Source organism: Amblyomma maculatum, chromosome 1 (genome assembly GCF_055883805.1).
Source record: "Amblyomma maculatum isolate TAMU_Amacu chromosome 1, ASM5588380v1, whole genome shotgun sequence".
NCBI lineage: Eukaryota > Metazoa > Arthropoda > Arachnida > Ixodida > Ixodidae > Amblyomma > Amblyomma maculatum.
The window spans coordinates 283,850,666-283,870,865 of record NC_139344.1 but is presented as its reverse complement, the minus strand read 5'-3'; the positions used below and the strand labels follow the sequence as shown (position 1 = coordinate 283,870,865).

Genomic DNA, 20,200 nt, shown 5'->3' with positions numbered 1-20,200 from the left:
TTGGAAGTGAAGCAGAAGAAAGCGTAATAACAGAGGCTGAGCCCTAAAAATGGCAAGGAGGAGGTCGAGAAAGAAAAGTACAAAAATGAGATTTAACACTAAGATCAGCAACATAAGCATGCAAGGAGGTAGAAAAAGAGCGAAATGGTTAGAGTTAGAACAGCAATTGAAGGATGACAAAATAGGTGTGCATGCTCTATGCGAGACTCATCTCAGGGATCTAGAAGATCCGCCGTTTATAGAAGGCTACGTCTGGGAAGGGTGCAACAGAACGAGAACGGAAAAAAAAGGGGGTGGAGGAGTAGGCATGTTGATACACCAAGGAACAAATTGGCAAAAAATAACATCATCTTGCAAAGAACATATCTGGGTATCAGGAACACTTGCCGGCATAAGGACATGGTTCGGGGTAGTTTATTTAGAAACAGGACACCAATGCAGGCAAGAAAACAAGGATCTCGTAGAATGTCTCAGTGAAAATATAAGCCAGTTTGTAGACGCGGCCGATATTATTCTACTGGGGGACATGAACGGCCACATCGACGATCTGGATGGATACACGGATTGTAACGGGAAGCTAATGCTAGATTTCTGTGAGCGACACGACCTAGTTATTGTAAATAGAGAAACAAAATGCTAGGGACAAATCACGTGGGAATTCCGCAACAGGCAGACGACCATTGACTACTGTCTAATGTCACAGGGAATTTATAGCACGGTCACAAAAATGGAAATAGACGAAGAAGGGGAGTGTAGTCTGGGAAGTGATCATAAATGTATTAGTCTGCAGCTGGGGCCCTTGATGAAAAGAGAAATGGAACTTAAACGCAAAATTAAACGACGATCAAATAGCGCAGATAGCAGCGGACATAAAGGAAGCAATAGAGAAAATCCCCATGGAAGACTCGGATTATGAACAGGTAGAACTACTCGTAAGGAGAAAAATAAAGGAGGTTAAAGTAGCAAACCGTTGGAATGGAAAGAGGAAGCCACGGAGCTGGTGGAATAAGGAAATCAGGGAAGCCATTGAACAACGACGGGCTGCTTCAAGAGAACACCGAGAGGCAAAGAAAGCACAGGTATATCAAGAGGAAATACTAGACCAAAAATGGGAATCATATCGACAAAAGAAACTTCATGTACAGGCCCTCGTCCAAAGTAAAATAAAGCAGTCCACCTATTGCTGGATGGATGACATACACGATGCCACTAGAGGTGGGCCAAGAAAATTCTGGAACCATATAAGCTGGCAAGGTAAAAAGAATCAAAGAAAGCAGGACCGGATTCAAGATAACGAGGGAAATTGTTTAAAGGGAGACAACGCAGTGAACTACATTACATCAGTTAAAGCCGAGTCATTTAAGAGCGACGATAGTGTGATCACCGCAAATCAGGAAGCAACACAAGATAGCAGAATACAAAGCAGATTAGAACTGACCAATCTAAACTGGAAAAAGACAGAAAAAAATATTCCTAAAAACACATCTACAGGAATAGATGGAATTCCGATCAAATTTATTAATGAACTTGGTCCAAGAAATATGGAAACGTTGTTAAAAGCTTTGAAAACAGTCATAACGAATAAGCGAATTCCGGAGAGCTGGCGGCACAGTAAAATGAATTTGATTTACAAAGGGAAAGGAGAAAGGATGCACATAAAATCCTACAGGCCGATTACCATAACATCTGTTATATACAGGTTCGCCATGCAGACTGTGAAATTAAAGATGCAAGCATGGGTAGAAAGTAACAAGATACTCGGAGAACTTCAGAACGGCTTAAGAAATGGTAGGCGTTCAGATGGTAGCCTGTTCGTGCTTACCCAGTGCATCGAAATATCTAGAGTGGAAAATAGACCTTTGTATTTGGCCTTCCTGGACATAAACGGGGCGTACGACAACGTAAACAGGGAACTCCTGTGGAACATATTAAAAGAAGAAGGTATCGATTATGAGATAACAGAAGTCTATACAGGAAATATACCGGGAGAACAAAGTAGAAATTACATGGGAAGGTATAAGAAGTACGGAAGCTGTCAAGTCTGCAAAGGATTAAGACAAGGTTGCCCTCTATCACCGCTGCTGTTCATGCTTTATATGATAAATCTAGAACGGAGGATATAAGAAATTAACCTAGGATTTATCCTGTCATATAGATTAGGAGGAAAGGCGTAGAGAAATGCCTCCCCGGTTTAATGTAGGCAGACGATATTGTGCTGCTAGCAGAGAGTCAGGAAGAATCGCAAACTCTAGTTAAGTATCGCGGAGACGAAGGGGACGTTCTAGGCTTCAATTTTAGCGCAGTTAAGTCGGGTCTGATGATTTTCAACGGCTCAACTGATCAGGGTCTTAAAATACAAGGTCATGAAATACCCAGAGAAGCAGAATATAAATATCTTGCGGTATGGATAAACGAAGGATTGGCATACATTGAAAAGCATGAGCAATCACTTAAGGCAAAAGGGCGAAGAAGTGCCGGGATAATGAAGCATGGGGCATTGTGGGGATACAACATGTATGAGGTTTTGAGGTGTATTTGGAAAAGAATTATGGTGCCCGGACTTACTTTCGGAAATGCGATTTTGTGCCTAAATTAAGAGGTACAGTCGACATTAGAAATCAATCAGAGAGCCGTCGAATGATTAGCACTGGGAGCCCACGGCAAAACCTCAAATGAGGCGGAACAGGGTGATATGGGCTGAGCATCTTTCGAAGTACGGGAAGCTCAGAGTAAAATATTATATGAGGAACGCCTGAGGAAATTGGACAGTAAAATATGGGCAGCTAAAGTATTTGAATACCTATACCTAAAAAGCGTTGACTCACAATGGAGGAAAAAAACTTGGAAACTAACCAGTAAGTATGCTGGTCACAAGGACGAAGAAGAGCGTTAAGCAACAGGTGAAAAACACAGAAGGTAAAAATTGGATAAATTCGATGGAAAAGAAACAGAGTGTGGAACTATACCGAAAGTGGAAAAGGCAGATCAGGAAGGAAGCTTTCTTTGATAACTCAAGAGGCAGTGCCCTACTTTTTGAAGCTAGATCAGGGTGCCTTTGAACATGCAGCTACAAAAAAAATTTAACAATGTAGATGACGCGTGTGCTGCATGTGGTAACTCAAGTGAAACAATTGACCATATTATACTCGAATGTAATGGTATCCATCCGGAAGTCGATGCAGGCGAAGTCACTCTTCCTGAAGCTCTGGGGTTTAGAGATACCAGTGGCCGGGTGAATGAGCCTGCGGTGGAAGCAAGCAAAAAACGACTGGAAGATTGGTGGCTTAAAAGCAGAAAAGTGACATAATGTTAGTAATGCAGAAACAAAAATTCAATAAATAGAATGATGGTACAGATAACCAATCTAAAACAATAAATAAGATATAGGGGGAAACAATGAGCATGATAGCAACTGCTATCACAACGTTTCAAAGGGGACGCTCCTATATTCCATCCATCCATCTATCGTGAGTATAGAGCCGTCTTCTCGGTAGCTCAATTTTTTCTCAGCATACTAAATGATAATTTACTTGTTAGCAGGCTATCGCATTGAAAGTGATTCTGTTATTTTTTGCGTAAGTAAAATGCGAGAAAGCCCAAACATCTGTTATCATTTGCAACGCGTTTTTGGTTTTTGTTTTTTTGTGCCAGAAGGGTAAAATGAAATAAGCATGGAAGCAGACTCATCAGCAGACAAAAAGCACTAAAGGAAGCAAGAGAAAAATCACTAGCAAGAAAAAAACGCTAACGGAGTCAAGCTATGAACTAAGGTCTCCCTGAGAATTTTTGAAGATCATCCGTATGTGTTTCAGCCAGTCAACCAGTAGTTAACAAAATTTACACAAATGTTAGTCAAAAACTACGCTGTTGACTAAAGGTAAATATCAATTTCGTTTACACTTGTTGACCACAGTCAACAACCTGTGTGGAAGCTGTTGACTCCACAAGTTCTCCACAGCCTGTCAACTCGTTTTCAATGTTCATTTTTGTAAGGGCTACCTGACTAGTAAAGAGAACCTGGCATCGGTGTCGAACGTGATCGATCATTGCCGCATGTTTGAAAACCTTAAGATGCGTAGAATTACTTCCAAGTTTGGTCGCTTGGCCACTACTGCGGTGGCAGCTATTGAGTCCACATCCACTAGTGACCTTGCCACTACTATTCGCCAGATTGGGCACAACGAGCTCACCTGCCGTCCCATTGAACAGCCATCTGTGTATCCGCTGCTTCAACCTCAGTCTCTTTCCGCCAACTCAGCGGACTATGAATGGGTACCAGGTGCACCAGCATTCCCGACACTGCCTAGATTGTCAATCCCCACGATCGCACCACGAAGCACGTGTGCGTTCTAACAAACCGCCGCCAGTCAACTTCGTGACGTCAAGCCGTGACATTAATGCCTTCTATATGGGTCGTAGCAGCAGTGATGTCTTCACGAGGCGCACTTCTGTCCGTTCCTCATTGGTTTGCTATCGATGTGGTAATCCTGGCCACATCTCACGGTTTTGCCATCGTCGCCGCTCACCTCGCTACGGTACCACCACCCATACTGCAGAGCCAGGCTACCGTCAGGAGTATGTCCCCCGCCGTCCACCTTTCGCCTCACCCGCTGCACCGAACTATTGCCAGGCCAGCATGAGGACCCCTTCGCCGGCATCAGATCGCAGCGTGACTCCTCCTCCAGCGTTTCGCACACGCCGGTCTCCATCGCCATGCCGGCGCTCATCACCTCATCCGGAAAACTAGTCAGTGCGACGGATTGAGTTGAGGTCGCTGAAAGTCTGCTGTGTACCAACGTACCTCCGCCTATTTTGATGCTCAAAACAAAGTTAACGTGTCTGTGGTTAGTGTAGTCACATGGGTTCTCGTGGATACTGGTGCTACTGTTTCAGTAATGAGTTTAGGATTTAAATAGTTGTTAGGGCGTAAAGTGATCATGTTTCAGTGTGCCCCTACGTCAACATTCTGTGAAGTAAGCGGCGAATCGTTGTAGCCTTCAAGAGTGTGTAGTCCAGAAGTCGAACTAAGTGGGGCGGTTTATTTCGAGCAGACACTTGTGCCTAATCTCTCAGAAAGTTCGTGCGATGCGGAAACTGTATTTAGCGTCTCCGAAGACACAGTCCTGCTATCGTGGACTGCAGTGTGAGGCCCAGTTCACCCATCGCCTCATATGATGAAACTTTTGAAGCTCTAGTACAGCCTGTTTATTCGGCGTGTGTTTAGAGGAGTGTACTTGTACCTCATTGTTTGATTTATGTGGGGAACGGTCGTGCGTGGTTGTGGACAATCAATTCCTTCCCTGAGCCTGCTGTTCTGCCCGTTGGATTGAAGCTTGCCTTCTGTGGACATGATATGCCCTCCTCTGTGGCATCGGTCGGAATCGCCTCAACCGATCCTCTTCCGCCTTTGTCACCAGAATCGACAATTACTCGCATGGTGAGCGCCAGTCTCAATAGTACTGACCGCGCCAAGCCCTGGTGGACCTCCTACTACAATATTTATCTGTTTTTAACTTCACCCAGCCCTCTAGACCTGCTTCTATTCCTCATTCTCGCATTCGTCACATGATCTACACTGGTTCTTCCCGCCCGTTCCGCCAGAAGCCTTATGCATCCGAGCGCAAGATCATCAACGAACAAGTCCGAGAAGGGCTCCACAAAGGGGTAATTCAGGAGTTTTGCAGTTCATTGGCGCTCAAGGACGGTACGTGGCTGTTCTGTGTGAATTATCGACGTCTCAACGCCATCACTAAGAAAGACGTGTATCCCCTCCCTCGAATAGATGACGCCATAGATTGCCTTTTTGGCACCTCTTACTTTTCTTGCATCGATTTAAGATCCGGTTACTGGCAGATTCCTGTGCACCCTGATTATAAGGAAGAAACGGCATTTGTCAAGCCAGATGGGCTTTTTGAATTCAATGTTATGCCCTTCGGACTTTGCAACGCGCCAGCAACTTTTGAAAGGTTTATGTACACTGTGCTTCGGGGTTTAAAATGGGAAATTTGTATGCGTTACCTAAATGATATAGTTATTTTTGGAAAGTCTTTCAGCGAACGCAACGAACGCCTAGTTGTTTTCTTGGACTGTTTGCGTCACGCCGGTCTTATTCTTAATTCCAAGAAGTGTCAGTTTGGCGTTAGACAGGCAGTGGTGCTCGGAATCGGACACGGTGTGCGACCTGATCCCCAGAAAACGGAGGCTGTCGAATCGTTTAAGCCACCCCAGACTGTTAAAGAGCTTCGCAGCGTCTCAGGGTTATGTTCTTATTTTTGTCGTTTTGTACACCGCTTCGCTGGTTTTGTACACCGCTTCGCAGACATTCGCCGCACAGCGTGCGTGAAGGTCACGAGGCCCCGTCAGGCGCCATATGGACGCCTTTTGCCTCGTGAACCTCAGCAGATGTAAAAACAAAAATTCCCAAGTATATGTACCCCGATTCTGCTGAAATAAATTTCATTTCATATCGCCGCCCCACTGACGAGTGTGTTACACATAGGCGCTTGTTTCGAATGGACCTCTGAATGTGAAGCCTCCTTTCGTCAGCTGAAGTTTGTGCTAATATCGCACCTTATTCTACGACATTTTGATCCTGCAGCACCGACAGAAATTCACAGGCATGCGACTGGCATTGCCTGGAGCTATTTCAATTCAGCGCTGCAATGAGCAAGAACATGTTATTGCACATGCAAGCCGTACTTTTAGCAAGCCCGAGCGGAACTACACTATTATTGAGAAGGAATGCCTAGCAGTGGTCTTCGGCATCCAGCGGTTTCGGTCGTACTTATACGGCCGCCCATTCAGAATTGTAACCGACCATCACTCTCTCTGCTGGCTTGTCAACCTTCGGGATCCCAATGGTCGTCTCGCACGATTGGCCCTTCGCCTCGAAAAGTATACCTTCGAGGTGGCGTATAAGAGCGGCGGACCTTCAAGTGCTTAAGTCGGAACAGCAAAAAGATCCGGACCTCACACCTCTCTACAACACCCCGCAGACCCGTCGAGGTACCGGCCGTTTTTGTATGCGCGATGGTACCCTGTGGAAGAAAAATTATTCTTCAGTGGGCCCACGTTTACTACACTCTAAGAAAAAAACCGGCTGAAGTGGGGAGTAACATTCAGTTTGGTCCTCAAATCGGGTCGTTACTCCACGAGAGGAGCAACTGCGGCGAGAAGCGTGCCGTGTGCAAATTTGGAGGATTATTGTTCAGTCCTGGCTCGAAAAAGACTAAAAGAGGAGCAACGGAAAGACGAGGCTGCTCACTTGATCCCTGGCCTCCCTTCCCGCCTCTCTCGTCGCGTGTTTCAGGTACAGAGAATGTGTCTCTGGCTCGATCGACAAAACGTGCATACTATGTTGCTGGGATTGCATGCTACGTGCTGGAATTAGCTTTTTGACGCTGGGTGTGTGGTTGGCATCCCCGGTGCACTGGGAGAAGTGCTGCATGTGCGCTGGGGCCGCACTGGTCCCACTATCGCTTTGGAAATAGTCGGAAGTCAGGAAACTGGGAGGCGAGAAATAATGTGCATATAAAAGATATGGTTCAAATAAGCGCTTTTTGCTACGAAGTCGCTGCGCACCAGTAAAAAAACAAAGGCAGTATCTTATTTCTGGAGTTTCCATGTTTCGGTAGGTCGTTTCGAGCGTTTCGAGAGAGACCACGATCGCCGCGCCTCTGAATCTCATGACACACTGACGATTAACCTACAACTAAAACTGGAATTGAATAATGTGGGCTGCCATGCATAACAAATTTAACAGCTGATCTTGAGGTCACTCTAAACACAATGATTCCTGCCAAAATGTTCAATGCGAACTCAATCGCAGGCAATCGCAGGCCTACGCATCAGCGAGCGTAGCTTGCACCGCGACCTAGTATAAACAACAGAAGGAAAAAAAATAAAACGAGGAAGAGGGTAGTTTACCGGGCGATTGGCCCATAAGAGAAAAAAAAAATCATAGAGCGCTTGTAATGCATAATATTTTGTGTGTTTCTCAAGCTTTTGCACTCCTTCTTTCTCTGCGTATAAACCAGCCAAGCCCTCGGTCATCGCAACGCTTCCCGAAATGTTTACATACAAATAATATTTAGTTACCAGCAAAATAGTGTCGTCGCTGCCGCGCTTTCCGGTATTGAAACTTGGTTGCACTTTTTTCTTTGAAGGTTTGTGCTACAGCTCCGTGTTCAGCGAAGATTACGCCCACAGTAGCGGAGCATCACCGAAGAGCCGACACTGGTAAATTTACCAGCGATGTCAAACTCCACATGTTAAAATGATTTCAGTGCGCAACATAGTGTGCATAGGCATCCAGAACATTAGTTGCAAGTCGTGAGGGCAGGCAGCAAGCTACAATGGTCAAGAAGTTGTAATTGTTAGAGCGGCGCAGCTTGTACACTTCAAAACATAAAGTCCCAACCTTATAAACGCGATCATGACACAACATGCAAAAATATTTCAAGGCATCCCAGTTCTCGGCGTGGCCGAGTGGTTAGCGCAGCAAGCTACTGTTGTGCCCGGCCAAAGTAGCCCAGAAATTCAGCCGGACGCCAAACTTATTCGGCTAACGCCTCCTTCACAAAATACGGATACTTCTTTGCAAAGCACCAGTGCACTGGAGGCGAGCCGTGCCAAAGGGAGAGAAGCGACGTGTTTCAACATGAGCTGAGCGTCCAGACAGCACGGCGCCGTGGCCCTGACGGTGAACCCCTTCTCGCCCCGCGGCATATTTGAAGCGAGAGCGCAGCAAGCTCTCCCATTGGCCCTGCGAAAGTGCTGCCGTCGGATTGGACCATTTTGAGCGTCAACGGTTCTCGGCGACGGAGTCTCAAGTGCTTCCGTTCGAGACTCCGAGTGTGAGTTCGTCACTAGCGCCCATCGGAAGCAATTCGCCCCCTGGCAGTGCGGACGCGGCGGAATCTCCCCGGCCGTCGCTGCGCGAGAACAGTCGCGTACGAGAATGTTAGCTTTCGGCCCCAGAGCCGAACTCGTTGTTTGAATACCTGTAAATAGTGTATAAAGCTTTTTCTTCATCTCACCAACGCCGACTCGGATTCATCGCTACCGCCCAGGGAGCTGACAGCCCTCGTTCACGAAACGGGTGACGAGCGCTGCGTTACCAACTCCTTGGCACAACCCTGTTGACGGTGGGCTACTGTGTGATAGCCCCACCGGCAGAACACTACTAAGTATGAGGTACCGATTTTGAAGTTCGCTAATGCAGGCGGCTTTTTTTCTCCTAGTTTTGACTTTTTTTCACTTTTTTAGCTTATTTTGATGTACTTAAGGTGCTTCGTTATGTTTTAGCTTTTACTTTTATCTGAGGCCTTTTTTTTTTTTTTCGAGCGAGCAGTGCAGAGCGTGCCAGTATGCCGCGTCCCAGGATGTTGGCCTCTTGGGGAGCATCTGCAAGGAGCTACCGTTCCTCCCCCTACAGTTCATCCTTTGGAGACTAACTGTTTATCCCCATGCAGTTGGTCCCCAGAAGGATTAATGGTTGTGGTAAACCAGTTGGTCTTCAAAAGGACTAACCTCACTACCCATTTTAGTCATTTTTTTCCTTGAGTGTACTTGTAGTTCCCCAAAGCCTCTGTCCATCTGTTTTGCGCGTATACTGCACGACGATCCCACGTCTGGTCATCTCGGTTCGACTCGGACGTTCCGCCGCACCCAAGAACGCTTTTATTGGCCCAAAATGCGATCGACCATTGAGAGATATGTGGCCAGTTGTACACAATATCATCACCACAAACAACTTGCAGTTGCTCCAGCTAGGCTGTTATGCACCCTGTGTCACCTCCCAGCGTGCTCTTTGAGCAAGTCGGCATCGACCTGCTGGACCCATTTCCAGAGTCTTGCTTTGGCAACTTCGATTGTCGGTTTCGCCCATATATTACTCGGTTCTGCGAAATGGCGGCTATCCCATCAGCTACAGGCCGTCAAGTTTCGCTGTTTTTGCTTCGCTCAGTGATCATACGCCATGGACTACCGCGGGTTCTAATAAGTGACCGGGGCCGTCAGTTCACGGCGGATGTTGTCGAGGAGCTCCTGCGTCTAGGTGCAACAAATTTTCGCAACTCCACACCATATCCCCCAAAAATTACCTGCTTGACAGAGCGCATAAACAGAACGTTGACGAATATGATTTCAAAGTACGTGGCTTCGGAACACAAGAACTGGGGCACCATCCTGGCTTTTGTCAAGTATGCTTTCAATACAGCGACTCGTGAGACTACGGGTGATAGCCCGTTTTTTCTTTCTTCTGTATGCCCGGCCACCACGCTACACCCTGGACACCATATACTACCGTTTTCCCTAATCGACGAAGCCTGCGTCGCTGAGATCCTGTGCCTGCGGACCATTGCGTCCAAGAACGCTTCAATGAACGCTGCGATAAGCGCCGTCGGCATTTCTCCTACGCGATGCCCTTGCAAAAATGTGTATGATCACTTATGCGATGTCTTTAGACAATATGATCATAGAAGCTATCGACCGTCAAAAGAATCTCTTTAGAACACATATGATCTATGTATGACCACCCTTCCGACATTTGGCCACCGTGATTCAATAGAATGTATTTTCATTGAATGTATTTATACCTCCTATTATTGGCTTACTGACAATGTATATGGACACCGTAACGACTGTGTTCCGATAATTGGCAACCGTTATTTTAAAGAACCTTGTTCATACAAAGTACTAATATTTTGTGTTATCATGCTAACCATATTTCAAGTGTCCAATAATAATGTGGATGTTACTCACTGTTCACATGTGTGTAATATTTCGTAAAATGTGAGACATGGTCAAAGAAAGAGATACAAATTCATACCTTCATTTATTACACAAACAATTGACACAGAAGCGCTTGGTTTCCTACATCAACAATGATATTGTGTTTTTTATGTAGCAGCCATATCAAAATTTATCATGGTGTCACCTAGAAAAGAAATATTGATCACATATGAAATCTTGATCACAAAAGAAATCTTGATCACATATGAAAGTAAAATTTCGGAAAAATACCTTTCTTTTATAAGAACTCCATACGGATGCTGAAGAAACCACGCTGCTACGTCCCACTGCTACTTGTCCCAGAAGTAAATTTGCCTCGTTTTCACTTGTCGGCACAGACCACGGCAACAGGGAGTCTCCATTTATGGCCGAATGAAGCAACAAGAGGACTGCATATACATACGAGAACACAAGTCAGAACAGCAGGAAGAAAATTCTTTTGAGTAATAGAAAAAGGAAAAGTCGAATGCACAAGTAAAAGAAACATACGACGAGTATTACATATGGTTGCTGAGTAACAGCATAAAAAGAGAAGCCTAAAATTGGAAATGCAATGCTCCACTGAGGACAAATACATAATCATGAAATACATAAATACATAATAATCTAGGTATTCTTAGAGAGAGTGGCAAGTCTTATGTAGGCACTAGGTATTCTTAGGAATAGTGGCAAGTCTAATGTAGGCACCATTTTTTGGTGATATGCGGAAAGACAAGTCAGATGGGCTTGCAAAAAATGACTGGTTTGGTTTATGGGGTTTAACCTCCCAAAGCAACCCAGGCTATGAGAGACGCCGTAGTGGAGGACTTCGGAAAGTTCGACGAGCTGGGGCTCTTTAACGTGCACTGACATCGCACAGCACATGGATGCCTTTTTGCTTCTATCGAAAAGCAGCCACCGCATACTTGGGAGTCTGGATTTGACCTTCACCAAAAGCTGTTGGCTCACTACGAGGACCTTACATTAACTGCGTCAGTGATGTGACCTACGAGATTGCACGTCTCACTGGGACAGGTCGTCAGACGAAAAAAAAACGCAACTATCACACGTTGTGCGCTTGAAGCCGTAATACCCTCGTGAGACCTCGTAACTCGCCCGGCGAGCTTCGACTGCGCAGGGGGGAAATGTAACGGGCTGCAAGGAAGATGAAGATACGCTAAGGAAGAAGAAAGAGGAAGTGGTGCGCGCGCTGAGCCATAGACGACTGACTACTGACACGGTGTTCCCGACGTCCCGTTTATATATACATATATATATATTACCATATTCTTGGGGGATAGAATACCCAAGTTAGTGATTCGGCTCCCGCTGCCAGAAGGCAATAATTTTCAAGCCATTTCAAGGACCTGCCCTGTCCAAACGTTGGCTCGACTTGCGAACTGAAGCTCCTTCCCGCCCCCCCCCCCCCCTCTGCCCTTGTTTAGTTCTCTTTCATATCGTGTAGCCATTTTCTTTCTCTAGTTCTACCCATAATTTTATTAGTAATTTTAGTTGTGTTACAAAATTGATACGCAAAAATAGGTCCCACAGTCGACGACTGAAAGGAGACCTCCTGTACAAAATAGCAATGTGGTAAGTAAAACACACAAGTGTGAAAGATAAGTTTGTACACGTAATGTGTAGATATTAAATTGAAATATGGCTTAAGTAGAAATATTATAGCATAAAAAACATCTGAAAGCACTAATAGCGAAAATGTTCGTATATTAAGAATTAGCGTGCCACCCCTAGCGATCTAGAGGTTAGCGAAGTAAATAATAACGTTGTTACCTAGTATTTTTTTAGGTGACGTTTTAGTGCTTGTCTAAAATGGTGTAATGTACATGAATTTCTAACTTAACTTATCTGAAAGAGCACTGAACAAGATTAGAGGGGGGGGGGGGGGCTCAGTTCCCAAGCCGAGCCAACGTTTCGACAAGTGCGCATGTCTTCGTCTGGGCCCACAAACAAGGCGAAGTTCCAAATGCAGGCAGCCCTTGTATGAATGGCGAAGCCGGAGTTCGTAGGCATACAGGTGCCGTACTGCGCAAAAACCTGTGCCCTTTTCTGTGACCGAACCGGAAGGACTTGTGCAGTCGAAGTTGCCAAACAGAACAAGGGTACAACAGCGTTTTCGTCGTTTTTTATTCTGCCGACGAAACGGCGTGAGCTACCACAAACACACTGTAACACATTTCCGGTTGACTTCAGCACCCCACTGCCTTCGCCAGCCGAGGGACGCAGAAAACCAGTGTATCGTGCATGCATCATATCGGCAATGTTTTCGCGGAGGGCTGAGTTGGACTCCCCGGAATCGTACTTTTCGGAGGTTTGTTTGTGTAACCATAGCAAAAAAAAAAAAAAAAAGAAACGAAACATAGTACTGGCCTGTGGACTTCCAATGGGCGTACGCAGTTATTTACGAGAATAATTCCCTCGCGACAGATTAAATGGAAACATCGATGACCAACTACCATTTCGCTATGCAATGGCAAGGCGAGCTCACTTGCAGCCCAAACAGTGGTGACATATACTCTCGACGCCACACCGTCAGGAGCACCCTCGCGAAAATGACTGCAGCGTGCCAGAAGCCCGGCTAGCGCTTCGCTTTTTCGTATACGATTAGGCGTTTATTACTCCCATAATTAGAGAATCTTCCTAAAAATATTAAGGCAAGAACCGAATATGGCTCCAGGCTCAGTCGAAGTCGTCGCCGCAAGTTGTCGCTTCGAGGTATCATCGGAAGTTTTCCGCAGGACTTGTCCACAGATCGGGATACCAAGTCGCGTGGCATCAAGAAAGGAGAGTAATTGTCGTAATGATGTATAAAGTGAATGAGGGTAATGCGTGTCATGAAGAGAACTAAAAAAGACTGTCTATAACGAAGTGCCTGTGGCATGTCGTAAGTACAAACCGGATATAAAGAACATTACGTCATTCAAGATGAGTTGAAAAATGTGATGACGTGACACCGGAGTCCTGTGACAACATATCATGTGGTCCATAATGACCAAAAAAGTGACGTCACACCATAGTCCCGGGACAAAAAATGTCACGTGATTCAGTTTGACCTGCAAATGGTAATGACATCCCATAGAAGCTACGTGCCGAAGTTGTCATGACTCAGGATCACCCGCAACAACAAACGCCATTGCTTTCGTATTTCTCCACTGGTGCCGACTTCAGCGCCCGTGAGATATTTTCGATTGGTATTCCATTCAGCAAAATGACGCTATGCGTACACCCCTAATACTTATTAATAACAGAGGGTGTCTAATAATTTTGGAAAATAAAAATAAGTGCCAGACTGCAAGGGCATCTTTTTTTTTTTTTTTTAAGTATCTCGGATGCGTCGATAGTGCGTGGGACAGTTTCTAACGGAAACCTGCTACTATAGCCGTACATGGCCTGTCGCTAAAAGGACCGAAATAAAGAGGCTTGCTGCAGTGTAGAGAGCGCTACAAGTGATCGCAGACTCGGGTGTGGCGCAATGCACAAAGATAAACCGACTGGCCTCTTGCGAAACTCTGAAAATGGTGCTGCCACGCTATGTGTAGCGCTCTCGGTCCGCCGTGGCCGGCGAGGAAGCCTGTACAGATAGCGCGCGTTTCCGTCCTCTCTGATAAGTGGACCCTTGTGAGCTTCGTGATAATTACATGGGTTCCTCTGCGCAATCCTCATCACGTCGGTGGTTCTTGGCGAGAGAGGCGGCGTTCCCGGCTTTGTAGTCTTTCCCTCTTGGCGCTCTCAAAAAACCATGGCGCCATTCCGTGCCCGCGTCGAGATACTTCCCTCGAGACCGGACGCCCAGGGAGGCCCGAGCTGCGTTTGTCAAGGCAAGGATCCAGTTAAACGAGAGAACTGGCTGCCGTAATCCACTCCAATGTGGGACGGGTTGCGCGTCCCAGCATCAGCGCGGCGGTCGTTTGTTAGCGCTTCGGTGAGCGGCCTCACACCGTTGCCGTGCGCCTACTCCTAGGTGGCAAGGACAGTCGGCAGGCGCTAACACGGATGTGGCATAAGCAAAGACACAGCGCCCAGCAGCGACGAAAGAATGAGAAGAAATGAAACAACGCCATGCGTGAAGGCAAAAAGCAAAATAAATCGAGTAAAAATGCCCTTCTCAGAGGGGGGCACAACTACGGTGCACGTTCGAGTCTCAAGCCTGGATGCCGCGGCCGTTTTGGGGAGTCGAGCGAGCATAAGCCATTGCGACGCTACCCGGCAATCGCAACTTTCTGGCGACGTGAGCGGCTTGATTCATGGGCTGAGGCCGCGGCTGCTGGGCACCGTGGCGAGACTGCTTGTCTCGTTTCGGCTTGTTTTCTCTCTCTACGCACTTCACGTAACCTTCCCATAGTCCGGCACGACTTGTCCGGCGCTGCTGTCTGGTTGGCGTGCCGACCCAGGGTCAACCGCAATCGCTGGTTGAGCGCGTCCGAGCGGGGTTTGCGGCTTGCCACGTTCGGAAGCCGCCGCGGACGTGGTTGCTTGTTTTGTTGCGCGTGTTCCCTGTCGGTGAGACACGGGCAACGCCGGAAATACGAATTATTGTGGCTGCTCCCTCCCATCTTCCGACTTTTATGTCGACACTTTGTTGCGAGTGGAGAGCGCTAGACGTGGCCGGAAAGTTTAGCCACATACGGGCGCAATATGCGACTTTAATGGCGCGCTGTTTGGCCATCGAAGAAAAAGACAACATTACTTCTCTCCCTGGGTTCGCTGTGCATTTCGTTTGTCGCTTTTTTGCCGAGAAAGTTCAGCTTTCCCTTCTTTGGAATTGAGCAATGCCAAAGCGCAAAACCCTAACTCTCCCTAACTCTTGAACAATTCGCCGCTTTAATTTGTCGTTATGAGGTGATTTATGCCCACACCAGTTTATTTTTTTGTTAATGACAGTTTGATCATCATGAGAGGCTCATTAAGGCCACCCCTGATTTGTTATTTCAGCTTTCTGTCATCCTAACTTGCACAGTAATTTCCTGTGGCCAGGTAAACATTAAGCATAAAGAACCCCGCTATCAAAAGAGTGGGTAATGGGATTAGCATCATCTCAGTGTTATATACGCAATGCCCTAGTTCTTCCCACCGTTTGTAGCTGCAGGTTTTTCGAAATGGCGGGTGCCGTCTTCTTCTTGACCTTTTTAAGCATGGCACACACCCAAATCGGGGATTGGACAAGTTGTAGTGGTATATATATATATGAAAATTTCCACAGGCGACGAAATAATATAGTGCCTATCTGGAATTTTGAAAAATGTATTGATGAAGAGCGACAGAAGAATTTAAAGTGAAATAACAAACAGAATATTTTGGTAGTAAAAGAAGTTGTCGAACAAATTTAAAGGAGCTAGCAATTCAACCTACCAATCGCAACTATTATCGTGGAGCATCCCTCATATCGAACCCAATGCAAATGTCACGAAATCGGCGCACATTTTTATTAGGTCAGCGCGGCGCGAAGGAAGCCCGCGCGGTGTCTGCATAAAAACTTCCAGCACCTTGTAGAACGTCTCCTTTTCCTCGCGAGGAGAGCGCGTGGTCTGGCACGCATCGGCATCACCCTCCTTCTCATCACTCGGCGGCGACAGTGACTCAACCGGCCGGAAGGTACTCATCCTCTCCAGAAAGTTCGCCCGTGCTTAAACAATGACGACGTGCGGCTCGGCGGGAGGAAGAGGGGACGCTTAAAATAGAGAAGTACGTGTATGCATGCGCGCCGGCCTTGGCGGATTGTAACAGAAAGACGCGGCGTGTCCTATTTACTGAGGTAGCGTCGTTTGTGCCAGTGTTTGAGCTAATGTTGCTTCGAGTTAGCAAGTACACTGTTCGGCTCCCGGGGTCAACCGGCTGCTCAGTAAGCCCACTGATCTGCGATGGAGCGGCGCTCGTCTTACATGGGGGCCACATCGTGACTCTCCAGACGTCGGTCTGCGAGAGTGACCGGTGAACTATTAGGTGTTTGTATGTTTGACTCTCGTGTATTGTTAAGTGTTGTAAAGCCTCCGTGCTTATTGAAGCTTCTTTAGTTGCATCTTTGCGTTGCCTTTCTGTGAACCTCATGTCAGTGTATTTTCAGTATTAGTGTGCATTCCTGTGCATCGTCGCTTGCTCTGTATGAAGTTTGTTTTTGCTTTGTTCTTTTTACTCCTCTTCTTGAACCGGCGAAAGCTGGGCACCAAACGGCAACCCCCTGCTATCACTACATTAGTTGACTTCCGGCTGAGCTTGCCACGCAAGCCGAGGGCATCTCCATTGAGACCGGGAGAGCTACCTACCACTACTCACTGTAAGGAATTCGGTTGGGGGGACGAGAGCAGTGGCGCGGAGCATTGCAGAGCAGTACCGGAGCACGCCGAGCGAGGGTGTATAACTGTCCTCCTACGGGAACGCTCTCTGCGTGTCGAGGGCAGCGAACCACGACCACGTGACCACATTTCTCTCCCCAGCATTCTCGGCCTGCCTGCAATGGCGGTAGTTGCAACCCGAGGAGGGGCCAACGCTCCGTGAAGAGCCGCTTGTTTTGAATACCTTGTCCTCACAGCGCGGCGATCTGCCTCCTTTGGCCCTTTCGATGCCAGCAATGACTCTCAAACATGCATACAGCACCTGAGCAATGTTTTCTGCTCCTGACAAAAATTCGCTTGAGTTAAGTTTCGAAGCCTCTCTCCAAGCTGTCACCCGCCGTGCTCGTCCAGAGAGGCGACAGTCTGTTCAACTGCTGTCCTTCAAAAGGGTTCTCTCACCCGCCGTGCTCGGATGCGCTGACCGGCGGTCTGTTGAAGTGTGCCTGCTGGGCACTTTGGAGAGCTACTCGGAGTCGAAGTTACAGCATGTTTATTGCAACTCGTCTCTTCTCTCCGAAATCCCTCCTCTGACACCTCATTAAATAGCCTCGTCAAACAAAGACCACAACGCTAAACCAATAGTAACGAAGTAAACTCCCTGGGCGGGGCAATAGGCTCCAGCATGGTTTCTCCTCACACCTGTAGTGCTGTACGCACAAATTCACTTGTGCACATTCCATAGTGTTCGAATCCGCTGCCGTTGTCACGTGCGCCCGTGCCAGACAGCCCGAGTCCCGTGGCAATGAACTTCGTGGCATCTGCTGCTCCTTTATACAAGAGGCTAGCGCACACACACACACACACACACACACACACACACACACACACACACACACACACACACACACACACACACACACACACACACACACACACACACACACACACACACACACACACACACACACACACACACACACACACACACACACACACACACACACACACACACACACACACACACACACACACACACACACACACACACACACACACACACACACACACACACACACACACACACACACACACACACACACACACACACACACACACACACACACACACACACACACATCCACACACCGCAGATGATCTCCGAACCTGTGGTCGGGAATATTGCTGCTTGCCTTGCCGACGCGCGGACATCCGGCACGGTTGAAATCCGCTCCAGCCAGGCATTCCGCGGTCCAGGGTAATGGGAAACAAACGAAAAGGCACGCACCGCGCGCCGGTTCTCAATTGAACACAACACCGCCGCTGCGCTCTCGACGAACAGGCGCAGTCCAGAAGCCGGCGGTGCGGTACGTGGCGTTGATGAGCGGCGTCTTTGCAGCCGGCATTTTGAGCATTGCCGACTCTAGAGAAAAAAAAAAAAGATGGCGCGGACATGACGCTTTATGCCATGTGACTTCCTCTACGCTCGCTTTAGACGAGGGAGCAGCCGGGAGTGCACTCGGGTGCTCTCAGCGGAGGAAAAGCCCTCCTCCTCTACCATTGGAAGCCAGTGATTCTACTCCTGCTCTCCCACTGGAGGGCGCCCGCTTGTCTGAGAGTAATGAGAGCACTTTCGAAGTGCTCTCGAGTGCGCCTGCTCTCCCACTCGAATTCGCCATAAGGATGTCTGGGAGTGTGAGCACCATTAGTGGCGCATCGTTAATAACATTATAATTATTACCGGGTGACAGCAAATACTTTGGCGCTCACACCAAACTATGGCAACACTGGTAGATACAAGGGAAGGCCTAACTTAAAGAGAGAGACCTCCAGGTAGGTTTTTCTCTGAAGTGCGGACTTCTGGCAGGAGGGGAGGAAATGTTCTAGAGATTCAAATCTTCCGCACGAGTTATAGAGGTTTGTTTGTGTGCACCCACATCTGCATAGTTATAAAGTCAAACTGGGAATCCTTCACTGAAGCACAGTCATTGATACCGCGCACATCCTGTTTTTACATGACCGGACGTTCCAGTGACATGCTTGTGCTGATAATCGGTGGTATTTAGTAAGGGATCACGTAGTCTGGATGATATGTGCTGGAATCACTGAAACCTGAAAATCGGCAACAGGCTAGAAGTTAGAGACGAGGTATGTCTCTGACGCATTAAGAACCGATCGTGCTAAGAAATCAGCCACCCGGTTTGAATGAATACCTGCACACGGCCAAGGACAGTCATCGTAATGTCAAAATGGCAGGTTTCTTTTTTCTTCTTCCTCGTAAACGACATGGACAGCATCTTTAACAGTATTTGTGCACACAGCCGTAGCCACACGCGACAAATTTGCTTCCCTTGTTGGAATCATTTTGAAGCGGTGAAAACACGGACTTAAGGGACACCCGCTGTGTTTCGTGTTCTTTGTGTGTGTCCGTGTTTTTACCGCTAACAAAATGATTCCAGCAAGAAATTAACAACTAGACCAACTTGAAGTTTTACGAAGTTGCTTCCCTTCTTGTATACTATCGACACGCCAAACACCCAATATTTTCTCCTGCTGCAATAAAACCCTCCGAGGATTTTTATATTTTTTCTTAGCACGGAGAGAGCCATGGCTGGGCCTCATCGTTGCCAGCTGCTGATTTCACCCCGTAACTGTCAACGAGGCACATAGCTTCCAGCTGTCTAAATAATGTTCTCGCCTATGTTGCTGGCTGTGCTGTGCAGTGTTGTTGTGCTCGCGGTGTTGTGTTGTGTTGTGCCGTGTTGTGCCGTGTTGTGCCGTGTTGTGCCGTGCTGTGCCGCGTTCTGTTTTATTGTGTGTGGTGTGCGGTGCGCAATGTGAAGTGCAGTGCGGTGTGAAAAATTTTGGAAGAACTGGGCATAAAAACAATTGGACAGTACTTTAGTAGTCTGCATTTCAGGGAACATTGACCCACAGTCAAGTTCTACAAATAGTCTCCAACATTACTCTATAGGGACGAATTGCAGAGCATGAATGCTCTGCAACTATATTTCCAAAAATTCAGGAAAGGAACAACAATTCCGCACAGGCGGAGCCTAACTAAAACAGAGTGTAATAGGGCGTTTATTGATGCTCAGATGGAGAGCTGTGAGGACAGGACCTTGCAACGGCGAGCCCAGCGT

At 47.2% G+C, this 20,200-nt stretch overlaps 1 long non-coding RNA gene across 1 annotated transcript in view; it reads right to left on the bottom strand.

The window, feature by feature from the left end:
• Positions 1-10,826: 10,826 nt before the first annotated feature.
• LOC146206712 (uncharacterized) overlaps positions 10,827-20,200 on the bottom strand; it is a 41,956-nt gene continuing 32,582 nt past the window's right edge. The window contains exons 2-3 of the long non-coding RNA XR_014703278.1: positions 11,026-11,183; positions 10,827-10,939 (exon numbers count right to left, since the gene is read on the bottom strand). This is a non-coding gene — a long non-coding RNA (uncharacterized LOC146206712). The remainder of the gene's footprint in view (positions 10,940-11,025; positions 11,184-20,200) is intronic.